General features: G+C 32.5%; 1 protein-coding gene across 3 annotated transcripts in view; it reads left to right on the top strand.

Annotated features, from left to right (window-relative positions):
- The window catches only part of LOC145296908 (uncharacterized), a 237,080-nt gene that overhangs the window by 123,053 nt on the left and 92,248 nt on the right, over positions 1–21,779 (top strand). The window lies entirely within an intron of this gene.

Here is a 21,779-nt window from a genome sequence, read left to right as displayed (position 1 = left end):
CCAGCGTAGCGTTACCAGAAGTGGTGACAAGGCAAATCAGTTCCTTCTCTTTTATTGTTCTTCAGTATTTCTATTGAGAAGTGATTTATTGAAATAAAATAGAAAAGGACATTATTGAAAAGTCTGCAATAAAAATTAACAAAATTATACAGATAAAAATAACACAATAAGTCTTTTATATTTCTAAAATGTAAAAAAAAAAGAAATTATAATTTCATAAACATTTCTTATAAAATTTAAAAAAAAAAAAAAAAAAAACTTTTTTTAATTTTGTTACAAGTGCAAATAAAGATTGTTATTATTTTTATCCGTATAATTTTGTCAATTTTTATTGTATACTTCTGTTTTATTTCAATAAATCACTTCACGATAGAAATACTCAAGAACAAATAAGTGTAGGAACTGATTTGCCTTATCACCGCTTCCAGTAGAGCTATGCCAGAAGTTAGGAAGTATGTTAGCTGAAAATCAAAATATCGAATATTGCTGAGAACAGGTACTAAACTTTTTATCTTAGCCAAAAGACCATGGAACAATAAATGTTTTTATGTCTAGGTATTTTTTAAACGAATTAAAAATATTCAGTCGGAAATGTAATTTTATTTTTATGCACTAGCGGGTCGCCGATTATCAAGGCTTAAAGGGCCACTCAAAAATAAAGGTTGATGATTTTGTCCAGGGGATTGATACGGTGAATGGAACTGGGTAGAGTGATTATATAGAAGGGCAATCCAACATGAATTTGTTAGAATTGAACTTGAAAACAACCATGTTGTAGCCTGTTGGGAAGCAGTCTCGTGTTATTGTGATCCACAGACGGTTCTTGGAAAGAAACTTTGCTTATGGAAGTTCTGCTTAGTTTTGAGTAGATAGAAAAAAAAAAGGGAAATTGTTTTCAGTGGTTGTAGCTAGATGAGTTTTTGCAATGAATGTTTTACAGGGTGTAATTATAGATTGAGATTTTGTTGAGCACCTATCATAAAAATAACAAATTAGAAAAAGATTAGGGGGAAAGAAAACTGTAGGGAAGAAAAGAGGTCACTTCCCCACTAGATTTCAAAATCTGTTTTCCTGCAACCTTAGCAATAGATTTAAAGTCTTCTATTTCAGGTCTGGAGAGAAGCTCGGTCTTGTAAGTTTATCAAGGCAGAGGGTTTCCTCGAGGAGTGAGTCATTCATTTCAATTGGGACAAAGTGAAGGTCCAAGCATTGTTTTAAGGAGAGAAGCTTGCTTTTAATGTATTAAAAGTAATCAGCCATCTTTCTCAGCATGTAAGAGAAATAGATCTTGGTCATAAATGCTCTTCAAAGTGTTGCCATAGAATAAATGTTGTTGAATGATCTTAGAATGTGCCTAAGGAGATCATTGATAAAAATCACAAAGAGGATGGTATTGATGGTATGTGTTGCAGACTTCTTTCCATCAACTATTTTTCTAAATCTGTCAGAAATGATTTGATGGCTGAGAAGAGATTTCTGGATATTGCATTATCTTTAAATTCAAGTTCTCTGATTCTTTCTCCTCTGATCTTGAGCACATGGTGCAATGGGGAAAGAGGTGGATGGTTAATTTTAATGCCTCTAAAAACCAAGCTTCTATCTTTACATCATCAATGCTCTGATCCCTGTCTAGCTTTGGGGAGGCTCCATGTTTTGACAAGATTCTGGGTCTGACCTTTATTCCTGATCTGAGATGAAACGTGCATTAAATCCGTTGCCAAGTCTGCTGGAAAATGGTGGGATCATTCTACTGCTTCAGTAGATATTTCACTGCTGATGCAATTCTCTACCTGTATAAAAGCCAAGTGCATCCAAAAATGGAGTACTGTTGCCACATTTGGGCAGGAGCTGCTAGAAGCAGCTTATCCTGCCTTGACAGAGTTCAAAATAGACTTTGTGGCCTAGTGGGGGATGCCCTTTTTCTCTTCCCTGCAACCTCTTTCTCAAAGAAGAGACGTTGTGAGTCTGCCTCTGCTTTATCATTATTTTCATGGCAAGTGCTCGTCTGAGCTCCAATCTATGGTCTCCCCCTGGCCAAACTTTCATGAAAAGCACTCATCTAGCTGAAACTACTATCAATAATTTCCTCCTTTTATTTTATTTTTTTTATCTGTGCCTAAACCTAAACATCGATTCCGTGAACAAAGTTTCTTTTATAGAACTGCATGCCTGTGGAACTCTCTTCTGTTTCCCTGTTTTCCAGCTAATTATAATATGGTCGTCTTTAAGTCCACCGTAAACCAGTTCTTGATGAGCCATCCCCTTAAGTAATCCAATTTACTAAATTTCCACTACTAACGATTACTATGATATTATCCCATTGACTATCGTACTCATTAACCTTTATACTCAAGTGGCCTTCGGGCCTTGATAAGTGGTGAGGCCTTTGTAAAAAAAATAAATAGATAATTAGTTGGTAGTGTGTTATAAGACCATCCTTCCAGAAGTTACTTTTTTTTTTTTCTTTTTTTTTTATGTGATAGAGAAGTTTTCTTAGTTATTACATTCTCCTCTAGAGGAGAGTGTAATGTAGTACCTGTTTTGTTGCCATGGTAATATACTTGCAAGCATAATCTTTTTTTTTTTTTTATGAAAGAATCCACAAATAAAGAACTTGAACCTTTTGTGAGATTTGCAGATGTCTGCAAGTGATATTTACTAAAATATATGAACGTAAGTGAAAAGTTTGCAAATTTAATGAAAAAAAGAATGTTGAATTTGTCTGGTCAGAGGAACAACAGATTTTTGATGGATTAAAATTATAACAAAGAACCTAATATTGAAGATTTTTGATCAGAAAAACATTCAATGTGTTTATCAATACGATTAACGGACACTATATTTAATTATTCAAAAGTAAAGTTTACGTCTTTTGTAACGTGGCGGTTATGCTCAAACTGTGTTCAAACCTTTCTCTCAGACCCCCACGCCATCTGGCACCATCGAAAAGGAATAAAAAAAAAAAAATCCGACTCTGCTTTTCTTTTGTTTTTAACACAACTTTTTATTACCGTTTTTCTTTCTCTCCGTCTCGACACCAACTTAAAAGTTTCTTGTTTCTGCTTCACTACACACCGGCCATAGACAGCCATTTCTTATACGTCCATCTTTTTCAACTATACTCTTTTTACGCCCCACCATGTAGTGTCCTTTTCTTTCTTTTTCTTGAATTGCAAGCCTGAACACACTTGCTAATTTGCATATGCGTTCAAATGCGGCAGATGCTCTCTGTTCCACTCTCCCACTGCAAAAATTTAGACACCAGGGTTGGGAAGTGGGGGTGAGAAGTCAGCGCCTCAGAGGAAAGGCACTCTGGCTGCAAAAAGTGCCTGGGCAGGCTCGTCGGCATTCCCTGATGAGGGCGCCTCATTTTCATGGCAAGTGCTCAACTGAGCTCCAATCTATGGTCCCCCCCCTCGCCAAACCTTCACAAAAAAACACCTGTCTAGCTAAAAACACTATCAATAATTTCCCCTACTCTTTATCCGCACCTAAACCTAAACGTAGATTCCATGAACAAAGCTTCTTTCTTAGAACTGCACGCCTGTGGAATTGTTTTCCGTTTTCCTGCTTTCCAGCTGACTACAATAGCTTGTAAATTATAATTTCCAGTTTTAAAGTATATTCTATTATTTATTTATGTGTGTGTATGTATTATAATTACGAAGCCCCTTTAAGAATACTTAAGGGTGGACGCTGTCTGGGAAGTATAGGCTAAAAGGCAATCAACTAGTGTTTATGCAACGTTCACAACTTCTGTTGTTTCAAACACTCTGAATTATCTGCAACTGAATTGTGAGTTTATTAGTTATTAATTCCCTTCATTTTCGTGGCAATTGTTTGGTGGCCCAGAGGTAAAGATTTAGCAAATAGAATCAAAGGTGGCTCTGTGATTGGGTTCGAATCTCTTGACCGGCAGGAATTATCGTCCTAAGCATGAAACACTAGTGTCTGTAGGTATGAAATAATTATTTAATTATAATGTATACTAGTGATGGAACGATTCCAATATTTTTTTTTTATTCTGATACAATTACCAATTCTTGAGTCCGATGCAATTACTGATTCTTATTCTTTTTTAAATTTCTAAATGTAGAGTTGATTTGGGGTGGGCAGGATTACGGTAAAAACTCATATGCATGCATGTAATTATGCGAACATAAAAATACACTTGTATGAATGATATACAAATGTTACTTTTATCAATAGTTCAAAATCAATAAATATTTATCATTTCTCCATTAATACAAACCATGAAAATTAAGTTCTAAACAAAAATAAACAAATAAACAGTGTTTTTTAGGAATCAGAAAATAGGAACCATTTTTTTCTGATACTGATTCTGATACTTGAAAAAGTTCCGATTTTTTTTTTTTTTTCGATTACCAATTCCGATAAATTGTCCTAACACTAATATATATATATATATATATATATATATATATATATATATATATATATATATATATAATTCTATTTTTCTATTAAAGCTTGGTCTGGTGATAACCTAAAAATGATTCTTTACTAATATTGTTTACGCATTTCTTTTTATTTGTGAGTTAAACGTTTCAATTTATTCAAGACTACCGGGGAGGTATCTGACCTTGCCCAGTCATAAAATACGGTTAAATATATTTAAATTCATGAAGATTTTGTATTTATTATAACAGAACAAACTCTCTATTGAATATCATATTGTACCTCATCTATAGTAATGGGTTAAAAAAATTTCTTGTTTTACTTGACTTGGGTTCCATCAGCTAGAATGAAAACCAATTTAGCGCTCCAGTCACGTTCCCTACCATTTGAGCTATCGACAGATAGATGAGACAGATTTAAAATTAAACCATTTAAAGCTATGAATGAATTTGCACAAAAGTAATAAAATATGTCAGCAAATTGAAATGAACAGTTTGCATTTCAACTTGCCGACATTTCTGTGTGTTAATTCCATCCAAACCGAACTTTTACTCGTTATAAACCATCCTTGGTGTATGATTACTATTTTTCTGTTGATTTCAATGTTGTGTTAAGGCATTTTTCCTTGTTTATTTTGTGTTCATGTTCACAATATCAACAATTTTTAAAAATCTTTTTGATGAGCAAATATTTTATATATTAGATTGACTGGTATTTTTGTATAATTCTTGTTTCTGTATAAAAAAAACAAGTATTCAAAGAAATATTTCCTATTTGTAGTTGTTCCATTATCTTATATTGGTGTGATGCATTTCAACATATCTTCAATTATATGTTTTGTCAGTTTTTTCGATTTTATGATTGATTCAATGTTTTCTTGTTTCATCGACATGAAGTCGCTTCTGTCTACTACAACCAGCCTTTTTTTTTTTTTTTAAGTCAAAGGTTTTAGGTTTGTGGAGTACACCATAGTGGATACTTTCATTATGGCATCACATCCAGGTGTAGCCATAAATAAATCTCTTATTTCATTTTCTCCTCCTATTTCCATGTCTTTTTTTTTTTTTTTTTTTTTTTTTTTTTACATGGTGGTCACCACTTATCAAGGCCCGGAAGCCACTCGGGGATAAGGGTTATTGCGTGTACAGTAATCAATGGGATAGTATCGTAGTAATCGTTAGTATTGGAGATTTGATCAAGTGTCTTACTTAAGGGGGCAATTCATCAGGAATTTGTTTATGTTGGACTTGAAGACATCCAAGTTGTAGTCAGGTGGGAAACAGGCGTGCACTTCTAAGAAAGAAGCTTTGTTCATGGAATCTACATTTTGATTTAGGCACAGATAAAGAATGGAAAAAATTATTGACAGTGGTTTCAGCTAGATGGGTGTTTATCATGAAAGATTGGTGAGAGGGGGGGGACCAGAGATTGGAGCTCAGACAGGCTCGCAACGTCTCTTCTGTGGGAGGGATTATCTAAGTAATACAAGTCCGTTGCTCTTATCGTTTTAGTTCTTACACTAGCAACCAAACATGTATCTGCATAGTCAGAATCCTAACAATGCAACTTAAGTCCTATCAGTGATGCCATTGTCATAAAGTCTGACATTAACTTCATTAGAAGTTAGCCAAACTTATTCTAATCGTGTTCTTAGAGAACTCTATATAAATATATATTTATATAAATATATATCCTCATTGGCAGAACTCTTGATACATGAATATATTTTTCTCCAGCTACAAAGTGTTTTAAGTGATCCACGAGGCGCAACTTCATGTTTCACACACTTCAGATGTCACCATTCCACGATTCACTGCGGCAAACATGTGCTTGATATACAGGTTCAGGAAAGCATGTTGCAGGTACACCATGACATGGCGTACCGCCTTGTCGCCTATCCACTTATATATATACTCCTATAAATCTGGGTTTTTGTGTATTGATATTCATATTAAAACTTTTTTCCCATTTATTTAAAAAGAAAATACAACTTTTATTTTATTTATTTTTTTTTTTTTTTATGGGTCATGGATCTGCAAAAGATCTAGCTAATTTGCATATTCTTTTAAACATTCATTTTAATTAATTCCCTATTAGTTTTTTTTTTTTTTTTTTTTTTTTCAGTTTTCTTATTGGATGATCATCTTTAGTTAACTATTACATGTAATTATATTCATGCATATATTCTACATGATTTATACTTGCATAATATTACTTAAAAAGGTTATAGTAAACACAAACCTCTTTCTATATATATATTGATGTGTGTGTGTGTGTGTGTGTGTGTGTGTGTGTGTGTATATATATATATATTTGTTTAAAAAAAATTGCCTACCAAACTCCTATCAGTTTTTGGTTTACAAATATGAATTCGAACCCATGCGGAACTTTATATTTGGATTTTAGCCGGAGAAAATAAGTGAAAAAGTGTGAAAATTTTTAAAATGGAATTTGTCAGTTGAAGGTCGAACGGCAGCTTACAATTATGCATGGGTAGCGTAATAGTTATTGGTTCGTGTTTTAACTTTTAACCTTGCAGCAAAGATGTCTTCATGATGCAGGCATTAATGTCGAAGGAAAAAATAAATCGTAAGCTAAACATTTTGGTTTCAATTCTCACTGGTGGCGCACAAGTTTTTTTTTTTTGTTTTTTTTTTCACTTAGCCTATTACTATATATTGGGTCCAATATAATAATAAATACAAAATCTGTATTAATCATATTTAAGCATATTTTAGGACTGGGCAATGTCAGATAGTCTGCTAGTGTGTGTGTATAATATATAATAGTAAATAAGCAAAAAGGATTGGTATACACAAAAAGTGAAATATAATTGGAAAAACATTAAACCCCAAAAAAAAAGAAATACATACTAGACTTTTTAGCCTGATAAAAACTGGCAAAATACATGTTCTATTGACTAGAATGAGTGCTTTATGTCAAATTGATGATTGACTCCGGTTAAATTTGCGCTCATTTTTGCATTAAAAACTAATCCATAACTGTGCATCAACTGGATACCATTTTACTTAGTTCAGTGCACCTTATCATCATAAATGTCCATAAAAAAATTGCAAAATCGGCCTGGTAATTTGTGAAAAGATGTTGTATTGTGGTCACTAATCCTTATTAATCAACTTTGCATCAAACGGATACCATAACGCTTAGTTCGCTGCACCTTATAACAAAAGGTCATACAAAATTTCAGCTAGATTGATCCAGTGGTTTCCAAGAAAAAGTGAAACAGGCAGGCAGACTAAGAGAAATATATTATACTAGCAGATGTACCCTTTATTGCCCGGTATTAAACGTAATGTTAGTTTCTTTGTTTTTTTTATTTTTAAAGGAATTTAACATTACGTTTACTTACAAGTGAACTGTTTCGAAAAAAACATAATACTCGCATGCACATGTCTCAGTTTCTTTTTTTTATTTTTAAAGGAATTTGAGACATGTGCATGCGAGTATTATGTTTTTTTCGAAACAGTTCACTTGTAAGTTAAAAAAAAAAAAAAAAGTACACTAGCTGAGATCGAAAGACTGTAAGTCAAGTACAATAACTGTTAGGCCAGCTTGCCACAATCTTTATAAAGTGTTTTCAAACCTACTTATCCTTAACATAAGGGAGCTGTCATGTGAACAATTCATGCATGTGCCATCTTGAAACGGTTGACAGATAAAAATCTGATGAGCCCAAAGTCAAAATTTTTCAATTTTGACCCCTTACCAGCCCTTGTTTTCCAGCTGAAAACCAATTAAAGTTTTCCACATGTCTGAATACCCTATATATCAAATTTTAAGTTTGTAGATCCAGAATTTGAGTATATAGGCTGAGAAGTGTCCTCTCTCTCTCACACACACACATTCTTCACTTTTATAGATATAAAAGATTTCCAGGTATGGAATAGTGACGTTATTTAATCCATAAACCCAACTGCCCCTCACTTTCCTTCTTCGTGACAAATGTAGATGAGCCACTTATCAAAGGGTTAGAAAGAAGAGTAAACACCACTAAAACGATCAATATGGAAAAAACTGTATCTTTAAACTCCCCCCCCCTCCTCACTCCCATTGACATCCATAAAATATATCTATAAATATTAATGGGCGTTTAAATGTTAATATTATTTTATGACTGCGGCAACATCAGGCAACGTCTCATGCCACAGAGGGAAGGCGTGAAACATTACCTGGTTTCTCTCGCCTTCCGAAACTATTTTATATGATAAATCAGTATTTTGTAAATAATGTACATTGTGTTAACAGTATTCATGATAAAGCGTTTAAGCTGCTTGCGTCGTTTCTATACTAACTAGCCTACTTCCTCGTGCTTTGCCACATGGACTAGGAACTATTTTGATCGTAAGCTTTCTAAAGCAACATAAAGTAGTCCAAAACTGTTCCGCTTGTGGAATTAATTTTACTTATTCTAAAACTATTCTTATTAATATATTTCTATTACTACTTGTATATAAAAAGGCACTGTGTCTATTTGCGCTTGCACGTGTGTGAGTTCATTCCCTGTGGACTCCAAAACAGCTGGGCTAATTTTTATGAAGTTTCACACAACTGGAAATGTTCTTAGATAGGTTTTCTATTGGAATGCCTCTGATAAGTATCGGAAATCGGTAATCAAAAAGTCTGATTAAAGAAGGAGCAGTTCAATTTTTAACATAGAGCCTAACATCAAAGTGCATTTTGAGAAGTTTTATTATTGCACAAGCAGTGGTAAAGCAGGGACACATCCGAAATAGATGTTTTTGTTTATAACACAATTGGGTACTTATACAGTTTAGTGACGACATTAAAAAATGGAAATATTGAAAAAAGATTTTATTGCACGTAACTGTTATAGACTGATGTTCTCCGAAAAAAAATTTCACTTCATTTGATCCAGTAGTTTTGTTTTTTTTTTACAGCAAAAAACAATTATTTATCACGACGATGTCAACGTGGCCATTTTGGAAATGTACCTAACAGAATACCTCCATGTTAGGCCAAATTTTGCAATCTAGCCTTTTTTTTTCTCGCCATATTGAGATGCGCACAACACATCTGCAATTTTTTTACGTTTTTTTTTTTTCTTTCTTTTTTAAATCTGCAATTTTTTTTGCGTTTTTTTTTTTTTTAAATAAGAATACTATTGAATATGCAAAGAAATTGAAGAATGCAAAGAATTGAAGAATTTTTATACGAGATTATTTTCGAAACATGCGCAGTTGGACACGCATGGATAACTTCGAAACTTCATTTATTTACTTCTGTTACAAATTTAAAAAAAAAAAAAAAAAACACCCCAAAAATGGCATCTGTCTTCGCAAAAAAAAAAAAAAAAAATCTCATTCTGGTGGGGAAAAAAAGGGCTAGATTGGCCTAAAATGGAGGTATTCTGCTATGTACGGCAGTTACCTGCCCTTGGGGAATTCCTGGGCCTGCAATAACATTTCCAAAATGGCCATGTTGACGTAGCCGTGATAAATCATTGTTTTTCGCTGTAAAAAAAAAAACTACTTGATCAAATGAAGTGAAATTTTTTTTCGGAGAACTTCAATCTATAACAGTTACGTACAATAAAAATTTTTTTCATTATTTCCATTTTTTAATGTCGTCACTAAACTGTATAAGTACCCACAATTGAACCATGATACTTGACTTCTGCATTTTAAACTTCAATTCAAGCCATTATATAAAAATATTTTTATAAAATGAACAGTAGGTTCTCTACAGTACAATGTAGACTACAATGTAATGGACTAAATCACTGTAGAAAGGCATGTGAAGTTTCATCCTGGTGCACTGCAGTGGGTCCCCAATTAGAGCAGGCAATCAATTTGACTGAAAAATGGGCGATTACACTGATTTCGATGACAATAAAAATATTGTGTAGAACATTTCTTGATCTTCAGTCCCGGGCAACATTGGTCTCCTTGCTAATATATATATATATATATATATATATATATATATGCGTGTGTGTATAATGATTGCAACTTCTTGACAGAAGCTTGCCATCTCTTCAGGTTTATGTTGAGCGCCCTTGTCTGTCTCTTTCTCTCGCATGTAAAATATGACTAATGGCCTGACTTCACAACAAGGAAAATTTGTATATAAAAGATTTAGGCACTCATTCAGGGCTTTGCATTGCGAGTGAAACAGTCGCATTTGCAAGTGATTTTTCAAAGTGGAGACTTGAAATAATGAAACGCTTATCTTTTGGCGATTGTGTTTCTTTCACTGACAATCTTCCAAAGTTTACTTCTGAGTGAAAAATATCTTTTCAACTTTTTTTTTTTAAATAAAAGGAGCAAAGTCAAATTATTTAAACAATAAAAGATTTAACAAAACAATATACTTTTTTTTTTTTTTTTAACAAAAGCTGTTTTAAAAAATATCTGAGGAAATCCGAATGTTTATAGGTTCTAGTATCAACATAAAATTCGGTGTATATTTAGAATTACACTTATTAAAAAAAAAATACAAAAAAACTCTTTGATATACACTTGTCTAACCTTGTGTTACTTCACATGGTTCACAAAACCAGCTTTAGACAAGAAATCTGCCACAGATTGTACATTTCAGTTTCTGTTGAAAGTCAGCAAGAATTGCAAATTCATTGTTCTTTCTAAGAGCATGTTTCCTCATACTATGATTACTTTTTTCCAATTATTTCAATCCACAGTTTGAACTTTCCAGTTATTTACATCATGTGTGTGTGTGTGTGTAAAATTCACTTTATCTATGTGTAGAATCTACATAAACTCTAACTGTAGTAATATGTAAAATTAACTGCAGATGATAATAATAATGGAAGTGTTCCTGAATTCAAGAACGCTTCCATTGTCGTCCACATTGAATTTCATATATATATATATATATATATATGATGAAAATAATAGAAATAGTATTCCGACAAAATAGAAAAAATAAAAAGGAACAAACCGTATTATGTGTTCATCAACGTTTCGTCTTTATTTCGAGACTTCCTCTGGATGAATGAGATTAAGAAACCAAAAAATATACCAGTACAAAATATTTGAAAATGTTTCACGTGCACATATGAAATAGAACTGCGTCACACTGTGCACGTGAAACATTTTCAAATATTTTGTACTGGTATATTTTTTGGTTTCTTAATCTCATTCATCCAGAGGAAGTCTCGAAATAAAGACGAAACGTTGATGAACACATAATACGGTTTGTTCCTTTTTATTTTTTCTATTTTGTCGGAATACTATTTCTATTATTTTCATCATATATATATATATATATATATATATATATATATATATGTGTGTGTTACAGGAGATAATAAAAAACATCAGTCTCATTGGTTTCAAACCCTGGGAGACAGATATAGACAGAGCCTGAAGACTAGATAGTGGTCCCCTTGGAATTTGAAACTGATGGTACCAATCTTTTTCTCATGTCCTGTAAAATAACTATGCATAAATATTATGCTCTTATTTTGAGATTTTCTTTATAAGTGAGCACCTTGCCGGGTTTCTCTCCTACAAACCTTACACAGATATATAAAAACTTCAGTGATCATATGGGCAGCTCTGTGTTTCAAACTAACCTTTTTCACAGAAAAACAATTTTAAATTTTCTTGAAAATTTATGAATTAGTATATCAAAGCTGACTGAAATCAACATTTGTTTTCTAAAGATATATATTTATGTAACTTTGTTATATAGGACAATATCGAATAAAATACATGCAAAACTATTCCTTTATTTTGGGATTGAGTTACGTTTGAATGCTGTTCTAATTAATTGTAATTATCAATTATTTTAAGTGACCCTGCTTTAAAATTTGTGCCAATCACTCTCACTAGCTACTGCATGTACGTTTTGTTTTTACTTTTGACCATTAAGAGAGAGGGTGACAGAAACTAGAGTGATAGATACGGTATAAAAAAAAAAGAGAGAAAAGGCAAACAGCATACATAAGAGAGGGTTAGAAACATAGTAAGAGATGGGTCACTTGGTACGTTAATTGTAAATTATGAATAACTAGCCTAACCGTGTCCCAGCATTGCCCATGAAGTCAGATTGATGAAATTCCAATGCTCCAGTTCAACCTAGAATTAATGAAGAATAGTAATGATAGTAATATTAATACAAAGAAAGAAAATAATAAATTTTAATATTACTACTATAACTACTTATAGTAATAAAATTGATAATAGTAAAAGTAAAAAGGGTAATAATAATGATATTGAAAAAATAATACAAATAATGATACTATTGATAGCAATACTGATAAGGATACTAATGCAGGGTGACCCCCCCCCCCCCAAAAAAAAAGCGGGCCCCAACTCTAATTAGGCCCGCTTTCTTAGTCTGAATTTTGTCTGAATGAAATGAAACTTTGGTCATAACTAGTTTATTATATTCAAAACATCACATAAAAACACAAGGGTCTTTGGCCTTTTTTTCTCCGTTCTACAGCATATGTTCTAGATGGTCTCCATTTAGGTTTTTTTGGGGGGAGGGGGGTCACCCTGTAGAACTATAGCGATAAAAAGTAAAGCTAATAACATCAACAAAAATGAATAAAACGTAACATGTGGCCACAGTTGAGATTGAATTCACTACACGAGTTTTGTAGTGTAATTCAGATCTTGTACGTAGCTGCACCAGGGCTATCAAGGGTATTTTTTATCGTGACGCCATCACTAGATGGGTTGCCTTCCACAGCTTAAGAGAGGCCCATCTACCCTCAAGAGAAGTATAGGCCGTGCCAGTTTCCCAACCTGATATTTTACCTCGCGGTACATAAAGCACCTCACCTTCCCAAATGGGAACGTGTGTGTTATTTATTTTGTGTCACGCTTACATCCAAGTGACTGCCATTTAATTGTTATGGGCTTCCATTTCTTGTAATAAATAATTTTACCAAGAATTCATAAGTTTTGGTTTCAATTTCAGCTGAAGGAACTAAAGTTTTATATATATATTTCATAAGTTTTGGTTTCGAAGCTGATGCACTCAAGTCATATGGATATATTTTTTTGTTTTTGAAATCGCAATTTTATAATATATAAAAGTCAGTAGAATATTAACTCTATAATAATATATACAAAGAATATAATTATGCATGAATTAAAATATCATTTAAGCAGACTTTACAACTGGCCTATGCCAGGCGTCACTGTTAGCTTAGATAAATACTTTTGCCGTTTTAAAAGCTACAATAATATCAGTGGCCTTCGGGACAAGATCAAAGTGTAATGTGCCTAAGTTTTTTGTTCATCGTTAATTTTGACTGTATTTTTTAATATGAATAAAAGATTTAATATCTCAAAGTGTAGTATCTGTTCTTCAGATGCTGCACTTCTATTTCTTGTTCTCTTTCGTTGGAGGAGAAATACTTCACGACTAAGACAATTTTTATTTTTGTACCTTTTCTCCATGTTAAAAAACGACCCTGGTGTCTAACTCTGTCCCGTGAGGAGGCATAGTAAATAGGTACAATAATATCAGTGTCTCCATTTACGCTGAACATCTACAGAATGCCAACATCAATATATTACATATGAATGAGTCCCTGTGGAATTTCCACAAGTGCCACAAGTTTTATCATTAATGCTACAATGAGTAATTTACTTTTTAAATAATAATAATAATAATAACAATAATAATAATAATAATAAACAGGTCCCGCTAATAAAATAATTAAAAAAAAAAAAAAAAATGTGAATGTAGAAAATCAAAAAAGTACTATTAGTAAAAATATTAGCAATAATAACAATATTAAAACTACCACAATAATGATAGTATGTAAGTGAATAATTCCTGAGTAGGTGTTAGGTCAAAGTAGGTTCTAGATATAAAATACTTCCGGTGCTTCTACATTATTGGGACGAGATTTTGTAATCAATAAATGCAGTTTTTACATTTAAAAAAAAAAAAAAAAAAAAAAAAAAAAAAATGGTTTCAACTGATTTTTTTTTTTTTTAAATTCTAATAAGTTACAATTGTAGCTTCCAAATTATGCAATCGAAATTACTCGAATATTACTGAATTATTTAAAAAAAAAAAAAAAAAAATTTAAACATGTTAGCAGGTGAAATCCCCCCATCTTGTTTTAAATCAAAACGGAAAATTATCTCCCTTTTGAACTCTCTTGTGTTTTACAATTATTTTCATCAAATTCTATTATTTTCTTTTAATAAATAATTTTCTACCTTATCAATTTTTGTAATTTTTGGATATAATCATCTTAAAAATATAAGGAATACATAGATACCATTGTTTTCATGTGAAATTCCATTTTATGATTTCCGAAATTTTGTTCCAATAGTGTAGAAAGTGCGTTCTTCCTGTTTTGAATCACTTATTCTTGTGGTTTATTTGGTGAAACTGCCCATGTTAAGAATGGTTTGATAAATAATCCTTTTTAGTTACCTTTCCGTGATGAAATAATAATGTTAGTATTTAGAAATTCATTCTTAACCGGGGCGGGGGGGGGGGTCTTGTGAACTATTCTGTATTGTCACCTAACAAATTAAAAAAATTGGGAAGTGAAAACTTTCAGTTATATTATACAAATATTAATATTAGCGACTGAATATATATTTCCTATATAATAAAATGACTGCAGAATCATACGTTTACAACAACAGATGCCACAGACAAATTCAATACATCTAGCCTAATAGCCACTTAACTTTTGAACACCATTTTTGACAAATTCAATCATGATAATAAAATACTACATTGCATCCGATGAGCAACACCATCATAGGAAGGAATCCCTATTTTTCTCTCTAAATATTTAGTCCTGCCACTGCTACCAGATGTCACCGGGACCAATTCTACATATGCCACAAATACTATGATTTCACCTATCATAACTGGCCCATAGATACATAAACATAACATAATCTTTCCAATATCCGATTCATAAATGGTAAAGTCTCCCTCTCCAAATTCCATCCATTCTGATTGGCTGCACCCTGATGATTCTCATATTCCGAAATCTGTTATTCACTTTATAAACAAACACTACTAACATTAAAATATGGCATCACTAGGAGAAGTTTTGCGGCCCAGATTCAATTTCATTTACTGCATAGGTAAGATGGAACAATACAAGAGAGAGAGAGAGAGAGAAAATCATTTAACGAATTTAAATTAACCCATTTACTTGCTTTCTATTAAAAAATTTTAAATATGATCTCCGCTATAAGATTCACATTCATCTTTTCTTAAACAGAAAAAAAACAAAAACAATGCTGACTTAAGTAATTGTCTGTATTTTTGAGATGAGGTGTTTTCATTTATTGAGATCGTCAGACTGACTTCCTCATCTTGGTTGTTATAGTCACAACGTTTCGTCCGTTTTGCCCTCCGGCCTTTATCAGGTGTTTTGTATCTAACTGGGGAACCGTTTGTTAGGAGTCTCAAATCCAACCCTTTATTATTATTGCGGGTACCGTGTTCGGATTCCAGCTAGGCTCTGGGACATAGTTGCTGATTCTCTGTTTTTGAATGTTACTTTTCACTGCCTTCGTTCAGGCTTGAACTCAGCACCTTTGGGTAACTGTAAGCTTTGATACGTCTAGGACCACTTAGCCATATGTGCCCAAACGTTGTGACTATAACAACCAAGATGAGGAAGTCAGTCCGACAATCTCTATAAATGCTGAGTTCTTCGTCCACTACAACGATGCTTTCATCAAAACATCAACAAATCTGAGCCTTTTACCGTTTTACACATTGGTGATGTTTCTAAACTACACATTCAATATGTATTTATATATTGAAGAGTCTATCTCCCAAATATATGCGACTTTTATATTGAGATTTTTCCTAAACACTTTGACAAAAACAACGCCGATGTCTTCGACCACGACAACTATGCCTTCATCAAAACATCAACAAATTTGAGTTCTTTTACCATAAAACACACTGCATGTACACTAGTAATGTTTATGAACTGCATTTCATATGTACTTATATATTGAGGAGTTTAGCTTGCGACTTTTCTATTAAGATTTTTCATAAAAACATTAATAAAACAAAACGACGACTTTAACGATGACAATCTCTTCATCAAAACAGTGACAAAAACTGAGTTCTTATACCATTAAACACCCTGCGTGTACATTGCTTCTGTTCCTATTTACTTGCCTCCCCATGAGAACAGAGTGAGACACAAGGTCGGTTTTTAATATGGAGAATATCCAGCTCCCCAAAAATGGGCACTCTGGCTAGTAACAAAAATAAAAAATTGTCTGTCATGAAGGATTCCTCATCCATTGACTGAGAATAGAAAAGGTGAAGTGTAGCATCAGAACAGATACTATGCTGTGATCTTGACTGGCTGTGATGTTTCAAAACGACACATTTCATATGTATTTATATATTGAAGAGTTTAGCTCCCAAATACTTGCGACTTTTATATTAAGATTTTTCCTAAATACATTTAAAAAAAAAAAAAATGATATTTTCGTCATACCTAAATTGAACAGGTTGGCTCCCAAATATTTGCTTTTTTTTATGTCGAGTGAAAAATACGGAAGTTAATTGAACGAAATAAAACAAACTTATTTTTTGCCAACAATTTTATTTACGCTACATATTTCTTTTAATAAAATTCAGTAATTTTTTTTTTTTATCGGAACAAATCATTAGAAAATATACTCAATTATTTGGAAGCTAAACGTTTCAATATATAAATGTGTCGGTATTTCACGTTTCAATATGTAAACGGTTCAATATATAAATGCGTTGATACTTCACCACGGTACATTCATTTTATCCACGGGCGCCAGTGCCTACTATTATACTGGGCCAGCAGTAGCTCTGATTTTTTTTTTTTTACAGGTGGAGTGGCATATTTCCACTGTGTAATGCCGGTACACAGGTCCTGCTAGTATATACATAAGTGATCTTGTCTATCTGTGTGAGGGACGGTCTCTACCAAAGTACTCTATCAATTTTTGGTCTACAGACTTGATTATAGAGGATTTGGTTCTGTGAAACAAATTTGATTTGGTTTTTAGCCGGTAAAAATAGCTACCAAAATTTTTAAGAATTTGAAATTGGCAATCGTAAATCGACTAAATGTGTTATTTCTACGCAGGCGCAACAACATTATACATTTATGTCTTTAACACTGTTATTTTGCCCATGAAAGTTTTTTTTTTTTATGTGCGTAAACTTGGATCAAACAGTAACAAATATGGCTGGTGAGCTACATGTTTTGGTTTCGATTCTAGCTGATGGCACCCAAGTTTTTTTTTTTTTTTTTTTTTTTTTTAAATCCATGAAGTGTTGGCTCTATAATATGAAATCTGCATGAATAAAAAATATTGTATTTAAACATATTTTACGATTGGGCCACACTAAATGACCACTCTTATATATTGGGTATAATAGAAAATTGGCTCTATAATAATAAATATGAAATCTGCATAAATTAAAATATATTTAAGCGTAATTTATATTTATGGTCTGCTAGTGTGTGTGTGTGTGTGTGTATATATATATATAATGACAATAATAATAGCAACAACAGAAGTAGTAGTAATAATAAAAATAATAGTTGTAGGTAAAAAGAAAGAATTAGACAAATTAGGATGGATAAATAGAAGAAAAAGGTTACACGCATTTTCAAATAATGCTCGTTTTAATCTATTACGAAATTCTAAATTAACGAATCAACTTTACCCCTTTCTCTTGAAAAAAATAAATAAATAAAAATTACACCATGACTGTGTAGACACACATGAGAAAAGTTATTTAATTAATGAACCGTTCATTATTTTCACAAATCCTAGTTTCTTAAGAAACTGTTTTATTTCCAATACGAAAAAAATAAAAGCACATAATTTATGCATTTCAAGGGAATGTTTATAATCGCAATAAAACGATCCAAAATATTCAAGTAATGTTTAACAAAACATAAGAAAGGTTTATGTTTATGAATTCTTTGAGGATTTATTATTCGTATTATTTAGATTTTTTTTATTATTGTTACTTTACAAAGTTTTGGTCAGTGTAACCTTTTGACCTTCAGGTGTATCTTATCAAACTGTAAAATCCGCATGGAATCTTGATAAATTCGCAATCGTATTTTGAGTGTCACTTGCACTGTGGATTGAACCTTCAACCTCCTGAAGAGTAACTTTATGACTGAATTTTACCAAATACTTTACCCACTAAACCACGGGCTCTTGAAAAATTTGGAGGTTCAATCCTTAGTACAAATTATTTAGGTCTTCTATCCAGTTATGGCTGACTGAACGAGAGCATACTACCCCCCGTGGATTAAAGTAAGCGTTTTATTCGAAATTCTGTTCAAACTCTAGAGATCGACGGGAAAAGATTCTAGAGTTCAAAAAGACGCAGCTGAATTAGGTCAAAGATAACATTGACTGAAACGTTATTAAAATGACGTTTAAGATGAGAACAGTCGTCTAAAAAACTGCAAGTAATACAAAGAAAGGTTTAGTTAAGATAAAAGAAATAAAAAATTTAATGCAATAAATGATCAGATAACTCATTTTATGTTATTTTTTCAAAACCTTCACGAAACATTAAAAATATTTCAAAATTGGTTTTGCCTTTCCAGATTGGAACGTGTGCCTGATTACCTTGTTGGCACTTATCAATGACTCAACCCCCCCCCCCCCCAAAAAAAAAACACTCTGACCTCTGTTCTCTCAAACGTCACCATTTTTAATGTATTCTCTCCTTTTTATATCCTTTTTTTTCCTTACCGTGATGTTTTGCACACGGCTTGGTATTTGCATATGGCCGACATCTGTGCATCCGTGCTGTGTTACATAAAGATATAATGCTACTTAATCTAGAATCCTTATTCTAATTTTGATTAATTGATTTTAGAAAATGTCTCAAATTTAAGCTTAAGTGGTCAAAAGTAGAAATTTTAATTTGGGACACTCTTGCTTAATCTTATAACTTTGAATCATATTTAATGTAAATCTGAAATATTTTAATTTTCATGCAGGAAGTTGTGCCCATTTGCCCCCTAAAACACTACTGTACTAAAGCAGCACTCTCCTTGTGCAGGTTGAACCAGATTCCTTCTAAAGAGGAAGTTTCATGGAAGTATGAAATTCACAAACAGTCCCCAGTTCATGTATGTTTGCATCAGGGGAGATGAAGATGTTGGGTTTTTGCAGCTCTTGCAAAGAGATGCTTACATCATCCTACATACTATGTCTAATATTCCCAAATGGTCACCCATCTGGTACTGCCCAGGCTCAACATTGCTTAACTTCGGTGATCTAAGGGATATACCAAGTTCACAAGTGATTCTTAGTTGTATGTGTTAAGGGAAATGACTACGTTAATTTTTTACAGTCCTTGCAGGGAGTTATCGACAACCTCCTACATACAGCGCTCAGTTTTCCCAAATGGTCACCCACCTGACACTGACCAGGCTCAGCATTGCTTAGCTTCTATGATTTAACAAGATTATACCCCTTAAAACACTCTTTAAAATAATCCAAAGAAACCAAAATTTGGCCAATTTAGTAATTGATGTTGATAATTAAAATTTCACAAAAATCATAATTTTCACAAAAAAAAAAAAAAAAAGCTTCCACCCTATAAAAACTAAATTAAACAAAATATAGTCCACGCCTTATGTATAGCAGATGTGTTCCAAAATTGATAATGATTAGTAAATTAGTTTAGGGGTGTATTTTGTACATACAAATAAATATATATATATATATATATATACACACACACACATACCTACCTTTTATATAATGTTATGTGGAAAACAAAATTTACTCTTTACTGTCTAAAAATGAAAATACTTAAAATGATTTCTGCATGTATATGTCTACAAATACATTCACTTGAACTGATAAAAGCAAATAATATTTTGAACCAATCAGAAGATTTTATGAATTTATTTGAAATGACACTTTTGGAGCCACATCGATTCTATATAAGACCAGATTTATTCGTCAATAAACCAGTTGAGCCAAAATTCATGACAGATTTATGCTGCCTCAGCTCTCCTCTCCACCCCTTTGTTGGGCTTTCGGACTGCTGCTGTCATCTGAATTCAACTCCAGTACTCTACATTGCGAGTGATTTTTCAAAGTGGTGACTAGAAATAATAAAACGCTTATCTTTTGGTGATTGTATTTCTTTTTCACTGACAATCTTCCAAAGCTCACTACTGAGTGAAAAATATCTTTTCAACTTTTTTTTTTTATGAAACGAGCAAAGTTAAATTATTTAAATAAAAAAGTTTAATAGAACAATATACTCTTTTTAACGAGTGGCTGTTTTAAAAAAACATCTGAAGATAACAGAACGTTTATACCTTCAAGTATCAACATAAAATTTGTTGTACATTTAGAATTACACTTATTTAAAAAAATACACAGAAAAATCTTTATGATGTACATACTCGTCACACAACGGAGATGTCATATTCTAAAAATCATATATATTTGACTAGTGACTTTTCTATTTGGCTAGTAAACAACAATATTTAGTTGTCAAAGGTCAACTAAAGATAAATTTGTCTATAGAGCCCTGAACTCCATCACGCACAGTCATAAGCATACACATGCAGACATTGACAAACACATATAGACACACAACTCATTAACTCTTTCATTATCGCCTGCTCATCAAAAGCAAATGTATTAATTCCAATTTTCTGCCATTTTTTGTAGAATGATTTGCCTTTTGACTAAAAATATACATAGACCTAAATCTCTTTCCCTGGAGCATTTTTTTTTTGGGGGGGGGGTTACAAACAGTAATAGTTGGGGGACAGATTTGGAAAATAGTTTGGGTGCAGAAGCAATTCAAAATGTAATTTGTGTTTTTTGCGATCGTTGCAATTAACTTCCGACATAGTGCATTATTTTTGTGAAAAATATATTTTCTCCATTTGTAACATTTTTTTTTTCTTTTTCTTCCGATATAATACTCGCTATTGATGGTTCTTCCTTGGTAATTGAGGAACAAAATACCTTGTACATCCCAAAATACAGAAGCCAAAACCTTGTCTGCTGATGCTTGTCTTTGGTCACTGTGGAAACTTTCATCTGCTGTTGTCGACTCAACTGACTTCCGATTTGATTTCAAAGTGAAGTGATGAATCTGTTTCATTCATTATTACATATTGATATAAAAACTTGTTTTCATTGAAACAGTTGCAAACAATATTCTGAATCTTTGACTGTTTTTTCATCAACTGTAAGCAAATACAGCACCCACTTTGAACACGGCTTTCACATTAACAAATGCTCATGCGAAAATGGTGAATCCACTCCTTTCTGATATTTTCAAATCTTTTGCCATCTCACACAAGATCAATTTATGATTAGTTCAAACAAGTTTGTGAATTT

This window comes from Euprymna scolopes, chromosome 17, assembly GCF_053919585.1.
Source record: "Euprymna scolopes isolate OS-2025 chromosome 17, ASM5391958v1, whole genome shotgun sequence".
Taxonomy (NCBI): Eukaryota; Metazoa; Mollusca; class Cephalopoda; order Sepiida; family Sepiolidae; genus Euprymna; species Euprymna scolopes.
This window is presented reverse-complemented; position numbering and strand designations above follow the sequence as displayed.